Here is a 14,780-nt window from a genome sequence, read left to right on the forward strand (position 1 = left end):
CCTGCAGGGGCCTCATCACCCTGTCTCTGAGTGTCAACCCAGCCGAGTGATTTCCCCAGGCGCACGGCCACATGTCGTCACCACAGACCTACAAAGGGGGCAAAGGAATTTGATTTGCTGCCACTAGCTGTGAGCGGGAAAACAAAAAAAACAACAAAAAAAAAACACAATTTTGGTGGAGAGATCTCTCAAAAACGAACATCTGAGAGAGAGAGAGGACAAGAAGGGCAAACGCCATGCCAGAGGTTCTCAGGGGCAAGATGGGATGTGGGATAGGACTGCACTGGAGCGGGTCTCTCACTGTATGCTCAGCGACTCTTGTTTGAAGAGGGTGGTACGTTTTGTTTAAACAGGCCTTGGTATTACCAGCACATTGTCAAAGACAACTGTTTGATATGGTGTAACAAGTGGGAGTGTTGATTCAAATGCAGCACCACAGTCTTTCATTTCTAGTTAAAGCCATTCATCATCCCTGCTGTAGGCTGGAAACATGTTGATATGCTCAACCCAAATAATTATCTCAGAAACCCAAGATAAGCAGACATAAACATTGAGGATATAGTCTCTCTGGCAAGGTCTTCAGATTGCACCTGTGGACTCTTCTGGAACAGACTATGTCTGGTAGCTGTAGTGGTGAATGTTTGAGATTACATGAATTGGAAAGGCCTTCTCTATTTTCTCAGACGAATGCAGTTGGCCTCTACAGTTCGCAGGTGCATTAGAAAGAGTGGGTGTCCTCCACCCTGTTCTCCTCTGGCGTTGCGCACGAGTGATAAATAGCTACACAGCGTACAATGAAAATTGATCTTTCCGATGATGCTCGTTCCAAATGAAAAGACGTGAATGAAAGAAGCCACAAAGTGTGTCCAGCAAGTGAGCATGACAGAGTGCTGGACTTATGCGCAAACGCCGGTTTAATACAAAAACGAGACCGACCTCAGACCAGTAGGACTCCAGAAACACATACAGACACACATGCGTATTTACCTTGGTGAATTTTACTCCCCGAGAGGGTACATATTGCAGCGGAGACTGGTGTGAGTTAGACCGGTATCAACGGCGTGTGCGACCTCAGGAGCGAGTGTGTGGTGTACAGTAGTGTAAGAGTGTGCGTGTGTGTGTATGTGTATGTGTGTCTGGAGATAGTCAGAAATCCCTTTATAGTGGGTGCACGCGCATCAATGACAGCGGGGTCAAACCCTTCGCGCACCGGCCGGTTGTCTCGTGTCTTTCACGGTAACTGTCTGTGCGACATATGTAAGCCCTAACAACAGCGGACACCGAAACAATCTCTTTGAACATTTCTGAAGGGCAAACCCTAGACACTTCACAAACACTGTCCGTAAACATATCAATCCACATGAAAAACAGTGTACTCACAGTCTTCAGGACGCAGGCACTTTGCTCTCTCCTCGGCACGCCAACCACAATATATCCATTCCTTTGCTGGCCATTTTATGTGAGCTCTCCCCGGTTTGTCTGTATTTAAATAACTGTACGTCTACTCAGTCTCGACCTTTCTTTACTCAGCTAGGCTACATGTTGCTGACTACCTCTCTCTCTCTCCCTCCCTCCCTCCCTCTCTTCCAGTTATTTTGTTAAAATTCAGTATATACGCCCCGTCACCTAGCAACCTCCCTCTCTCTCTTCATCACTCGCGCGACACGTGTTGAATGCTAAACTTGTCGTTGTGGAGTATTTTTAACGAGGGAGTAGTCGTACGCTCAGTGGTGTATCAGTATGCAATCAAGATATTTATTATAAGTCTGTCTCCCTCCCTTCCTCGTGCCTGTCGTCCCCCCTCCCCTTAACCCCATCCGCAAACCTTCCTCCTTCGTCTTCCCTATGTCTCTCTCTCTCTCCAAGAAAAATAACGCATAGCCTACTACCGTTGCCGTGCAGCCACTTATCCGAAGACGCAATCCAGTAGCTCTTTCGTTTCACTAGCCCGAATTTTCCTTCATTTCACTCTCTCTTTAATTCCGAAAACCGAACTCTTCTTCTGACAGAAAAAAAAAAAAACGGACGAAACAGTCGCTGAACTCGGCTCCACGAAGACAAGACCTGCTGCATCTATTTTGCATATCTTGTCAAAGAACTAATTTACCTACAGCAGACCATTCCGGGATATGGTTCAACAGAAAATGTAAGAAACAACGTCAACAGATGTAATTTTTCTTGATGATGATTCTGTGTCAATGCCATTTTCCTCCTAAGCTAGACACCACGTATGAGTGCTGCAGTCAGCAGAGGCTTGCGCTGCGTACCGCACATTAAACCCCCACTTTATCATCAGGTAATCACTCAACGTGTGTGTGTGTGTGTGTGTGTGTGTGTGTGTGTGCGTGCGTGCGTGCGAGTGTCGGAATGGCAGTCATATTTTTCCACTTTGTGCTCACACATAAATATCAAGCACTCGTCAAGTTCTCTCAGATATTAAAAATAGGCCTAATTAATCGAAAGCGCCGGACACACATCGCGGTTGTTTACAGTGGTGTGGGTAATTAGAGGACAGGGCAGTGACCTCTGTTGGCAGTTTTGATATGAAGAAAATGAGGCGTACTTTTAGTTTAGAGGCACAGACGCAACACATTTAAATTCACACAAACAACAACAGGGCCTGGGAAAAAGCCATCCGTCAGAAGCCACATTGTACAGAGCCATGCATTAAACAAGCACATGGCATGACATGCACACAGAGAGAACAAATTGCCCTATTCAAGTAAATGCCAACCTATGTAAGGTAAATGATGTATATGAACAGATCAAAAACATATCAGTCAAATATGTCCAAACAAAAATGCATATTAATTAACATGACAGCACAGATGCATATTACATTACATTTAGCAGACACTTCTTGACCATATAGACTACTTTCACTGAATTACAAGTGTGACATGCTGAAAATCAATGTATGTGTAGAAAATGTACATTTGTTTGGTCACTTCAAACCCAACCTGGCCATTTTATTTATATCTGGACATCTGCAGGTGTTTTGTCACATCCTTATCTGTCATTAGCATCTCCTTCCACATTCTACCAAGTTGTTCCCATTTCTTTGTGGGTATCTGCTGAACAGGTATTTCGTTTTTGTTGGTTTCTTTTGGAAGTAGTTAAGCTCTTCCTAAGCTCTGACAGATACTTATGCCACCAGATCCCAATGAATAGCATTGCCATGGTGTTGGTGTTGCTAGAGTTTTTTGACAGTGTCGCTCGAGGCTAGAATCTTCCAAATCCAATTAAGTGGACAGGATTTCATGCCTTTCACCTCTAGTGGAAAGGTGTAGTTTTGAATATCATAGATTCAGGATGGACAAATCGATACTGCTGGAAGTGGACAGAGATTTTGTTTGGCTGCATCTTATGAACAGTGATACAGTATGAAGATAGATAGATAGATAGATACATAGATAGATACTTTATTGATCCCCAGGGGAAATTCAAGGTCTCAGCAGCATACAGACAACACAAACACATTCTTTAACAGCAGAAAGAGTAATTAAAGTATATAATACAAAAAACACAACTAAGCAATAAGGACAGTAGAAGATAAAGAGTATGCTAAATATACTAAAATACAAATAATACTAACTAAACTTAATCTAAATCAATCTACGCCATATGCTCTGTGGTTCCAAGGCTTCTCACCTCGTCCCCATTCTCATTTGTTTCACTAGTAGCTCTAAGACCACATTGGCCTGAGTGGACAGCTACATACCTTAGATCTTTATATTTCTATCCAGGGCGCTGCAGACAAGTGTGCACAAGGTGCAAAAATGTGCAAAGCCGCAAAAATGTTTCAGTCCATGACCGAATGTTTCTGTCCAAGACCTTGACTGTCACACCAGAGGAACTGGTGCAGAAGCAGCTATGCATCTCAGGACCATGGACAGCTACCAAGCCAAACATGCTTTTCATTTACATGTATTTATTTGGCGGACACATATGCCCAAGACAACTTACACCAATGGAATAACATTTAAGCTATTAACATTGAAACATTTTTAGATGTAAGCTACAGAGCTACACTACAGCAATATAATAACATTTAAGCTATTAACATTTTAACATTTAAACTACAGGGCTACAGCTACAGAGTTAGAGTAACAGAGGAGAATATAGCTAGTAGTTATCGCTTATACATGTGCTTATTCTCTGCGCTCGATATCAAGCATTGCGATGGGCGAACAAGTGAAAGCCACCTTAAAAGCGATCCATAGTGGTGTGTTGATGGAAACACAAGTGTTATTGTTCTACATGTGGAGGGAGTGGTGTTTAAAGTAGTAGTGTGACAAATAGATTTGTGGTCTGGTTTACCTCTGGAGCCTGTGCAGTGATGAGATTCCTGTGTAGAGATGAGATGGGCACGCGGATACCGCATCTCCAGTGGAGAGCTGGATCTACAGGAGTGCTGATGGAAAAGATAAGTTAGCCATGGAGCTGCCGAAACTGGGAAGGCGAAGTGCTTAATATCCAGTAGAGATGAGAGGCCTCGGGTCCCGTGGTTTCCAGCGAGGAGATGAGATGGGCTGCTGGACACCTCTCACATATCAGAGCAGCGGAGGAGGACTGTGGGGGGGCGGTGGGTTGGGGGTAGGGGGTCTATGGCCCCGATGGGGAGGGTAGATTAGCCCCATTCAGCTGAGAACTCAGGCCGACCCCCTCCGCCCCTACATACCGCACTGCCTGGCCCCCGGGATGGATGGACCGAGGTTTAATCTTCACTTAGATTTTTGAACACGCACAAACACACACACACACACACACACACACTGAAGAGTCATATAGTTGTGCACACATACACATAATATGAGCACCATGCCCACATTTACTGATAAAGCGAGCTTATGACCTAACAGTCCATCACACACTCACCTCACACACACACACACACACACACACACACACACACACACACACACACAGACAAACACACACACACTGGAGAGTCATCTAGGTGTGCACACATACACCATGCCCACATTTACTGATAAAGCGATGATACAGTCCACTTCACACACACACACACACATGAACACAAACTCATCATTGCTCTGCTCACTTGTCAGTGAAATCTTGGAGGGCAGAATTCGATATGTTTTTCAGTTCCTCCTTTTGGCTTTTAAAACGCACTGGATCAGGTGGAGAGGTGAGTGCTGTCAAGATTAACCTACATCTGCAGCCCTCTGCTGTCCCCCCCCCCACCACCACCACCACCCCAACACACACACACACACAGCACTAACTAAATCATGATGGATCCCAATATTCAGCACTGTCAGCAAGGGCCCCCAATGAATTCCAACCGGCCTTTGATGCATTTTAAATGGAGACGGGAGAATTTAAATGGAAATCCATAGGCGATATCTTATGTTTTATTGTTCTGCGCTATAATGGTATTGATCTGCGTACAGTGTTGCAGACATAAATCTACAAACACTTGCACTCATACAGAACTTCAACCACCAAGAGGGCACACATGCAAGTCTCCACCACCACACGATAACACAACTTTATGTCCATGAACACACACACACACACACACACACACAAAACTGAATGAATTAAAATGTTATGATTGTTGTATAATATAGTGTGCAAGATCTTGGGGGTGCAAACGTGATGCATTGATGTAGTCATACAGACATCACACATTGATTTCTATTCTATTTCATAGGCATTTGTACTAGGTAGATTGCTCATTTTCAGGACGATTAAATCAAAACAAACAATCATTACGGTAAAAGTTAATTTCCCTCACGTCTAATATACCTCACCACCACTGTGTAGTTGATGTATTATTGATTTATCTTGTGGATTTTACTTGATCTTCAGCATTCTGCTCATAGAGATCCCCGAGTAATACATTTTTTTTTTTCTATTTTGATTTGAGTCACATTATACAGAATTAATGCATGGCATTCAGCACCCATAAGGAGGTGCTAGCCCTGTGGGCGCTGGATGATGGAATGTTATGGGGTCGTAATGGTATAATAAATGAAATAACGCACAGCACGGCACAGCGTGTGGGTTACAGGACGTACAGGAAATCTCTTGACAGGCCCATCAGGCAGCCTACAGGTTCAGCCATCATTCCACAGACCTTCGCTCCCAAGTCTTAATGAGCACATTCACTCTCCACCGCCCCCCTCTCTCTCAAACTGCCACATGAATTTCTCATCGTCCTTGTTTGCAGTGATGGAGGGAAGACATCACTATGCTTTTTAGAGGAACGCACACTAACTGCAACGGCAACAATGAGCCTGGCTTACTCACGCTTCAGGGTCAGAGGATGTTGCGGGTGTAAGGGATTGGATAAGGCGACTCTCTTCCCACCTACGTACTACCACTACATCTCTACCATAACGCTGGCTGTGTCATTTACACATTCATGTCATGAGTCATTATGTGCCGACTGGAAGGTTAGGTCAGGTCAAAAACACCTCTCGGCTCTGTGGAAAATGGACCCACAGTGATGTTTACTGTTGGTTAGCATGGTGATAATGCACTGATTTCACAGTGTGGTGTTGTGTGGGAATGTACCGCGACTCCAGTGCATTCTGCTTTGAATGTCTGTGTCTGAATCCATACGTGCTGCAGTCAAATGTTCCTCTAAAAGGAGGAAATAACAACCATAACAACCCATTGACAAAAACGTTACTGCTAACAACCTGTTGCTTGGGCTACACCACGTATCACTCTGACCTAATGATCTTCGTCTTCACCCAACAATTTTCCTAGGGTAGGTTTAATTTGTACTTATTCACTTATATGTTGTTAAAGCAGTCATTTGTCTCATAAAAAATATTGTATAATGCTGCATTTTCCGTCAGACATCGTCCTAATATGCTAGGCTGTGTTTACTGCTGGTTAGTATGGAGATTGTGTGCTGATTTCACAGTGTGGTGTAGAGTGTTGCTGTGCCGCAGTGTTTTCTGCTGTGTCCCGAGTCTGCCCTGCCCTGCCCTCTCTCACTCACTCCAGCCATATCAGGCATATCTCTGGCTCTTCCCAAGTTTGCACAATTCCACTGGGCCTAATCTGAAATAGGATTTCTGCTATAATGTAATCAGTTAGGTGTCAATCATCTCTTTCCCTCTCTCTCTCTCTCTCTCTCTCTCACACACACACACACACACACACACACACACATGGACACGCACCCACACACACATATGCTCAACCATCAGAAACACACGCACATACACAATCCCATTTACAGTTCACATTCAGACAATTTGAACTGGGTGAAAACAAAAAAGACAGATTGCTAGCCGATACACAGACTGACAGATAACAAGCAAACTGTCATTTGAAATAACTGAAAACAAACAAACAAAAAATAGAGGACTTGCTGCAATGTTCTCATGTTCACCCTAATTGACCATGGCTTTCTTTTCTCTGGAATGCTTGATACTGGGCACTGAGAATACGCATGTTTGGTGGATCGCAATTGGTCATGTGCGAGAGATGTCTGCTGACATCCCCTATAGGCAATGGCTAAAGTAACAGCACAGGTAAGGAGGGTTTAAATCATAGATATTAGAAAGCTAGATACCGCATTGTCCGTCGAGTTCTATTAGGTGGCATACGTGAACGCGGCCACCATATTGCTGGGGGCAAATACCTTTACTGTCTATGGGCAACACTTGTCGGCAATCAGAGACACCTGTCTGATTTCCAGTCAGAGTCACATGTTCCTCCATTGGCCTCCAGTGATTGTTGCCCCCATCAATATGATGGCAATATTTATGTACATTCTGGAGCCCAATGCGGTATCTAGCTTTCTAATATCTATGGTTTAAATCTCCTAGAAGTGGAGGTGGGATGAGTGACGGCTGTAAATCATTTCTTTGGGCTCCTCTTGAAAACATCTTTAAACATTCATCACCATCAAATAGCACTGTAGGTTTGTAAGTTTGTGAAAAATGTGTAAGACTTCCCTTGTTCACATCACTGTACAATACACAAACAAAATCTCTACATTTCTAGCAGTATTGATTTTTTCCATGCTGAATCTATGATATTCAGAAGTACACCTTTCCACTAGAGTCGAAATAACAGAAAACAAACAAACAAACAAAAACTCACCTTAATTGACCATGGTTTTCTTTTTTCTGATTGGCTCTTTCATAATCCAGTTTGGTGTGGCATAGTGTCCTATGGAGAGCTACACTCTCTGTCATACAGGTTTTCTACTCTATGGTTGGGTTGCCATGGTATTACGTAAAGTCTATGTCAGTGAAAGCTGCCATGGAGAATGAGATGCTATGTCATAGCACGATGTTTACAGTGTGTTTACCCCCCCTCCCCCTCCCCCCTTCCTCCTTGCAGAGGCTCGGAGGGCCTGTGGCATATTTGGAGCTCTGCTGAGTGCCAAGGGCAGCTAGTCTGCAGTTCTGTGTTTGATGATTGATTTTTGTGCTGTGGCAGGCTGACTGTAGTTCTAAGGGTCCAAGACATGCTGGCTGTTGTGCCGTGGCGGGTTGATTGCCATATTTGGGTCCTGTGGCAGAGTGACTGCTGAACTATGTAGCAGGTAGACTGTTCCATTTTGACAGGCTTGCTCCCTCTATCTTTTTTGCACAGAGGTCTGTGTAGTGTAGCATGGTGTAGTGTAGTGTGTAGCGCACTGTTGAGGCGGCACGGCGCACCGACTCTGCCGTGTTCAAAGGGCCTGGCAGCGCCGAGTGATGGCCTGTGTTGGTGTTTGACAGCGGAAATCAGAGGAGCTGATTGACTAACTGACTGGCTGACTTGACTGGCTGACCCAGGTAGTCAAGCCCGCCTGGCCGCCTTGACAGCCCCTCTGATGGGCCGTCAGGGAGATCAGGGGGCCTCCGGAGCTTCAGAGATCCGGTGCCCCAGGCATGGGCAGAAGTGGCAACTGGGGCCGGCTCTTCACTTATATATTTATTTACGTTATTTATTTATTTATTTATCTTGGCTGCTCAGTTAGGCTAATTTTTGTGCCTCGAGCCCCCACTTACAACCTCCTTTCATCCGCATGGGTGACTCCCCTTTTGTTGGATGGCACTTGCTGCAAGCCTTTTCCACTCATTAATCATAATTAACATCATGTTGGAACGGATTCATTAGTGTCTACCTCCGCGCACCTGCGATCCAGAACACATCTCCATTTATTCCTCAGGCACTTACGGTGGCTGCCCAGTCCCCCCGCGCTGTATATATGCGCCCCCCCTCCCCCTCGCCACACATTGTCGCAACCGTGGCCAGAGCGAGCCTACAACAGGGGCGTGGAAGTAATCATTGAACTGTCAGCAGCGTCAGGAGTCGCAGGCGAGCCCCACAGTCACGCCAAGAAGGCGGGGCCCTTTTACGACAGAGCGGGATTCTCGTCCTCAGCTTCCCTCACATGCTTTTGCGCCCCGCTTTTGTTGTCGTAGTTGTTGTCCATGGCATTTTGACCCAGAGGATCAGCCGAGGACTCCCTACAAGCTATCACCGGCGCTGTGTTGATGGATGTCATGTCAAGATTACTTATATATTTGCCAGCTGTCTCCTGTGTCCCAGTGCCATATTGATAATCTGATTTTTCTTGGTCACACACTACTGAACACTTCAAACTACAAATGCCATTCAGGCTTAGCTGGTGACCTGAAGGTCGGTCTCCCATAATGTGTCTTATCTGTCCATGACTTCTGATCATGATGCCTGAGCCCATTTCTGGGTGGCTGGAGTCAAACAGGCACATAGCAATGCATTCATATCTTTGCAGCCTCCTAATCTAGTAGCACTTGCTGTAAGAACACACACCAGCTTCATAAGACACACATAGTTCCATATAGCTATAACAGTTCAATGTATAAGATAAGCATTAGTATGCTGGACACACAGCCATCCTGTCATCGTATTGCACCCACATCCATGCTCAAGTACATCTCCAAGGATAGTGGTTTGAGTGACAGTTCAATCCATGGTCACCAGCGAGTTCATAATCACAGTGCAGATCTCTCACAATTACACTACCCATGGATTCTCACCCTTTCCTCTCACCAGTCACACTACTGTAGCCACTGCTGCTATCTCAGACACATGGAGCCCCTTTGCTTGTTATTCCTGGCTGGCTCGCCAGAGCTGCCAGAATTAAATTTAAATCTCTCACTCATGCCTATAGGATGGCCACTGGATCGACAACAGTCTCTTAAATATATGATTCAGGTCAATTCGTCTCCTCAAACACCTTTGTTCCTTCAGTGAGTATCTGTTGTCTTCGCCTCAGCAGCAAGACACTGTCAGCAGCAACAAACTAGTGGCATTGTCTTTTTTCTTTAAAGACCCACTGCTGCAAAAATCAAGTTTTTAACCCTTTTAACCCTTGACATGTTTAAAACAGTTTAGCTACAGTTGAGGGTGGGGGGTAGCTCTCTAGAATCTTTGGGCAGAGATGGCGGGCGGACCTTTGTGACAGAGACACAGATGGGGGGCAGGGCTAAGTAAATCCCTGCTTCAGGGATGGGAAGAAGGTGCAGCGATACATACTAGCTGTTACTTCGCCATGAAATTATTTTTTCCGTGAAAACAACTTAGAATAGGCATCCCTAAGGAACTCAAATTAGATTATAGGGTTTAAAGCGATGGTTCGGAGTAATTTCACTGACTACGGGCTTTTCATTCCAAATCTTATGCATGTAAGGAACGGCTTTTCCCAAATCACGGAAGAAACAGCGGTATAGTAGCAGATAATCAGGCAAGTCTTATTTAAATAAACTCCTGGTGCACTTACAAACTTTCTAATGCCTCGTTATTGGACTAAAGGTCATAGTTGTACTACTGCAGAAGTTTCATACCATTCAGGGCATTATTAGTGGGGTAATTTACGATAAAAAAAAGTTGGTTCCATCACGACTGCAGAACGTTCTGACAGCGCTACTCGACCAGGGTTCGACCAAGGGAAAAAAGGTTCTGGGAGGGTGTTTGGCTCGGGTCATGGTGCAAAGGACCCTAGGGTGAAATTACTCCGAACCATCGCTTTAATCAAAGGGCCGCAATGGGTCTTCAAATATAATGATAATTAATATTGTTATATGCATTTAATTTAATTATACTTCCACTAGTAAGTTCTACTTGTACGTTCCACTTCCACTTTACATTTGTATTGATTTTTTGTAAATTGCTTTGGATAAAGAGAAACCACAAGGTTTTATTTGATACCATAAATAATATTGTCTCTCCTCCTGCCACTGTGACAACAATATACTCTCAAAATGACTGTAATAGGGTTCTGTCATTTTTTATTGATAAGGTAGTCTATCAGATCAAATATTAAGCCTGGGCTACACCTTCATGTAGACTGCCTTCCTTCACCTAGGCCTATTACTATTGAGTCTTTCCAACCAATCAGCCTCCATGATCTGCTAAACCTGACCAAGAAAATGAAAATGTCCTCTTGTCGACAGGATATAATCCATTATTGTCCTGCCATTGGCTCTAGTATAGTCAACTCTTCATTGGCTACAGGCTGTATCCTGTCCTACTTGAATTTCCCGAGTATCTATCTATCTATCTATCTATCTATCTATCTATCTATCTACTTTAAGCATGCTACTATCCAAACTAAAGAAACCTAATTTGGACCCAACAGTTTTAAAGAACTATCATCCCATTTCAAAGCTGCCTTTGTTGTCCAAAATTCTCAAAAAGGTTGTAGCTAATCAACTTACAACTGTTTTAGAGAATTTGGAGCTGTATGACAAATTTCAGTCAGGTTTTAGGAAGAGACACTCTACTGAGACCACGCAAGTGAGAGTCTATAATGACCTTCAGATGGCCTCAGACATAGGACTGTTCTCATTGCTAGTTCATCTAGACCTCAGTTCTGCCTTCGATACAGTCGACCACCATACCATGACTGAGATTACATGAATGCCCTAGACTGGTTTACATCCTATCTCACAGATAGAAGTTTTGATGTCTCTATTGGGGATCCCACTCTGCATCATCGCCCCTGTTTTGTGGTGTTCCACAGGGTTCAGTGTTGGGCCCCATATTGTTTACTTTATACATGTTGCCCCAGGGTCAGATTATTCACAATTTTAGCATCTCTTATGACTTTTATGCAGATGACATTGAGCTTCATTTTACCTTCAGGTAAAATGAGTCATCCAAACTTACAAGGCTCCTAGATTGCATAGATGCCATAAACAACTGGATGGCTTAAAGCTTTATGCAGTTGAACCCAGATAAGACAGAGGTTTTAATTATAGAGCCAGACAGCGCTATCCCTTTGATTAATGAGAACATTGAGCCTTTGTCATCTGCGGTCCGGCCTAGTCTAAGGAATCTTGGGGTAACATTGACAAATCCCTATTTTTTGAAACTCACTTCAAATCACTGACCAAATCATGGTTTTTCCACTTACGCAACATTAGCAAATTAAGGGCTGTGGACTCAGAACTGGAGATGCTCAGCCATGCCTCCATTTCCTCCCGTATTGACTATTACAATTCACTCTTCTCCCCACTCAACAAATCGGCCCTTCACCGCCTGCAATCCATTCAAAATGCTGCTGCTAGGCTACTTCCTAGATCAAACAGGGGCACTCATATCACCCCTCTACTCTGCTCCCTTCACTGGCGTCCTGCAATTTATAGCATCCCATTCAAAATTCTCACCATAACCTATAGGGCTCTACATGGTCAGGCCCCTGCTTATCTTGCCAACATAATTCACCTACTCACCCCTTCCCGGTCTCTCAGGTCTATCAACCAAAATCTGCTATCCACGCGCCATGCACTCGTCTGAAGACATGTGGGGATAGAGCCTTTGCCACTATGGCACCCAGACTCTGGAATGCTCTGCCAACCAGCATTAGGTTTGCTGAGAATGTGGACTGTTTTCAGGGACAAGTGAAGGCTCACTTGTTTAGGCTACAGTAACTTTTAGGTAACCTCTGTCTTTTATTTATTGATCATTTTATCTGTTGTATTTTTACTTAATTTTATAGTTAGACTATTTTTCACTATTGTATTGTTACTATACTTTATATAGTATATAATTGTCTATGCACATTGTAAAGCACTTTGTGACCCTTTGTGACCCATACATTTTACTTACTTACTTACATAAACATAAAGTGTCTATGTAATACTTTAGCTATAATATAACATAAAATTATAACATACATAGAAGCTTGTTTGTTCCTTACCAAGCAAATCTTCCAGCCACACTTTAAACTTAGCTGCAGTCTGGTGTTGTTATCCTGTCTTTATGAGCCCTATTTGTTCTAATTTATTCTACTCTAATCTCTTGTGTTTCTTGCAGGTTTTTTTTTGGATCGACAGAAGCAGAAGGTCTGATAACCGTCCTGTCAGAATTGTATTGGAAGCCTTTTCCGCTGTCTCGTCCTTTAAAACAGTGGCTTGAGTGGTAACAATTATTTTTTTAAAAAGGCACAGAAAGCTATTATTGTCTTGGAGTTACTGCCTTATATTTAACTTTACATCACAATGTCCTTAAATAAGAAGGCAAGGAAGAGAGAACAAAGAGACTGAATTGCACTCATTCTCCCCCCCTACCATTAGCCATTCCCCCTATGCAAACATAAATGGTTAACAAGATTCATGCTGTCTGCATCAATTTGGAAGAGCAAGAAATACAACATATATCCTCTGATCCAACATTTCCACCCCACCAATACGACTGGAAGTCTGGCTCTGATTGGATCCTGAATTAGCCCCTATCAGGGGAACAATTAGCAACCAGCAGCAATGGCAGCTGCCCTTAACACATCCCAGACCACAGCAATTCAGACTTAATTGAGACCTTTCAATCAGCCTCCAAGGCTTTTTTTCTCAGACAGCCCTAATGCAGTGGTGTGGAGGTTAACCGAGCATGTAATCCCATCCGAACACGCTGCCGCAGGTTTTTTTTTTTTTTTTTAAAGGTACCTGGCCAGAGGTAGGCTAAGAGGCTGGGGGGCTAAGAGGCTAAAGCCTCACAAGTGGCAAGCTGTGTCAACTGTCAGCCACTGGGGCTTGTTAAAGACACTCCACCAAGCAACTTAAAAAAGAGAGAGACACTGACTGAATCTGTGCAGTCTGTTTTGAGGTGATGAAATAACATGTTGTGACAGAACATCAGGATTTTTTTTTTTTTTTGGGGGGGGGGGGGGGGGGGGGGGGTGCATGAAGCAGCACACACTTCCTTTAACTCAAAGTCAGGAGAACTAAAAAGAATGAATGAGGTGGGTAACATATTCAGCCGCCCGCAGAGATAATCAGACAGCCGCACCTTAAATTGCAGTATAGTATTAAATGCAAATCATCATGGAACTCAAGCATAGACTCCATCCATAAAATAGGATTAGTGTGGCTTTACTTTCTAAGAAAACCAGGACGGTGTAGGTCTCATGGTGGTACTTTTGAATAAAAACACAATAAAAACATCAGCTTTTCTGTGAATTGTGTCAAGAGAGGATCTTAATTGCCTGTTTCACTGCTTTCTAGGTGATAAATTATAAAAAGATATGATTTTACTGTGTAAATGTGTTGGTTAAGATTGCTCAAGGTCTCAACTGAAGGCTATACTGCATCTCTGTGGTCCTTGAGTGGTCAGTTGGTAATGAAAGAATATACTCACTATTTAATCAATAACCATGCCATTAGGGAAGCTCTACCAGGAGGCACTTCATAAAATGAAGATGGCTTCTACATCATTTGTGCCAGTCAGCATAACGCCAGTAAATAAGATCAACTGACAGATAACATCAATGTGTAGAGGTATTACACTGTCAAGCTACATAAGGAAACATTGAA

The 14,780-nt window shown here is 43.6% G+C and overlaps 1 long non-coding RNA gene across 1 annotated transcript; it reads left to right on the plus strand.

Annotated features, from left to right (window-relative positions):
• The first annotated feature begins 1,748 nt into the window (after nt 1-1,748).
• On the plus strand, nt 1,749-13,855 carry LOC125284954. Its single transcript, XR_007191969.1, has 3 exons — nt 1,749-2,146; nt 11,668-11,670; nt 13,288-13,855. It is a non-coding gene; the product is annotated as an uncharacterized LOC125284954 (long non-coding RNA).
• Nucleotides 13,856-14,780: the final 925 nt, after the last annotated feature.

The sequence above is a fragment of the Alosa alosa genome, chromosome 20, assembly GCF_017589495.1.
Source record: "Alosa alosa isolate M-15738 ecotype Scorff River chromosome 20, AALO_Geno_1.1, whole genome shotgun sequence".
NCBI classification, from domain to species: Eukaryota; Metazoa; Chordata; class Actinopteri; order Clupeiformes; family Clupeidae; genus Alosa; species Alosa alosa.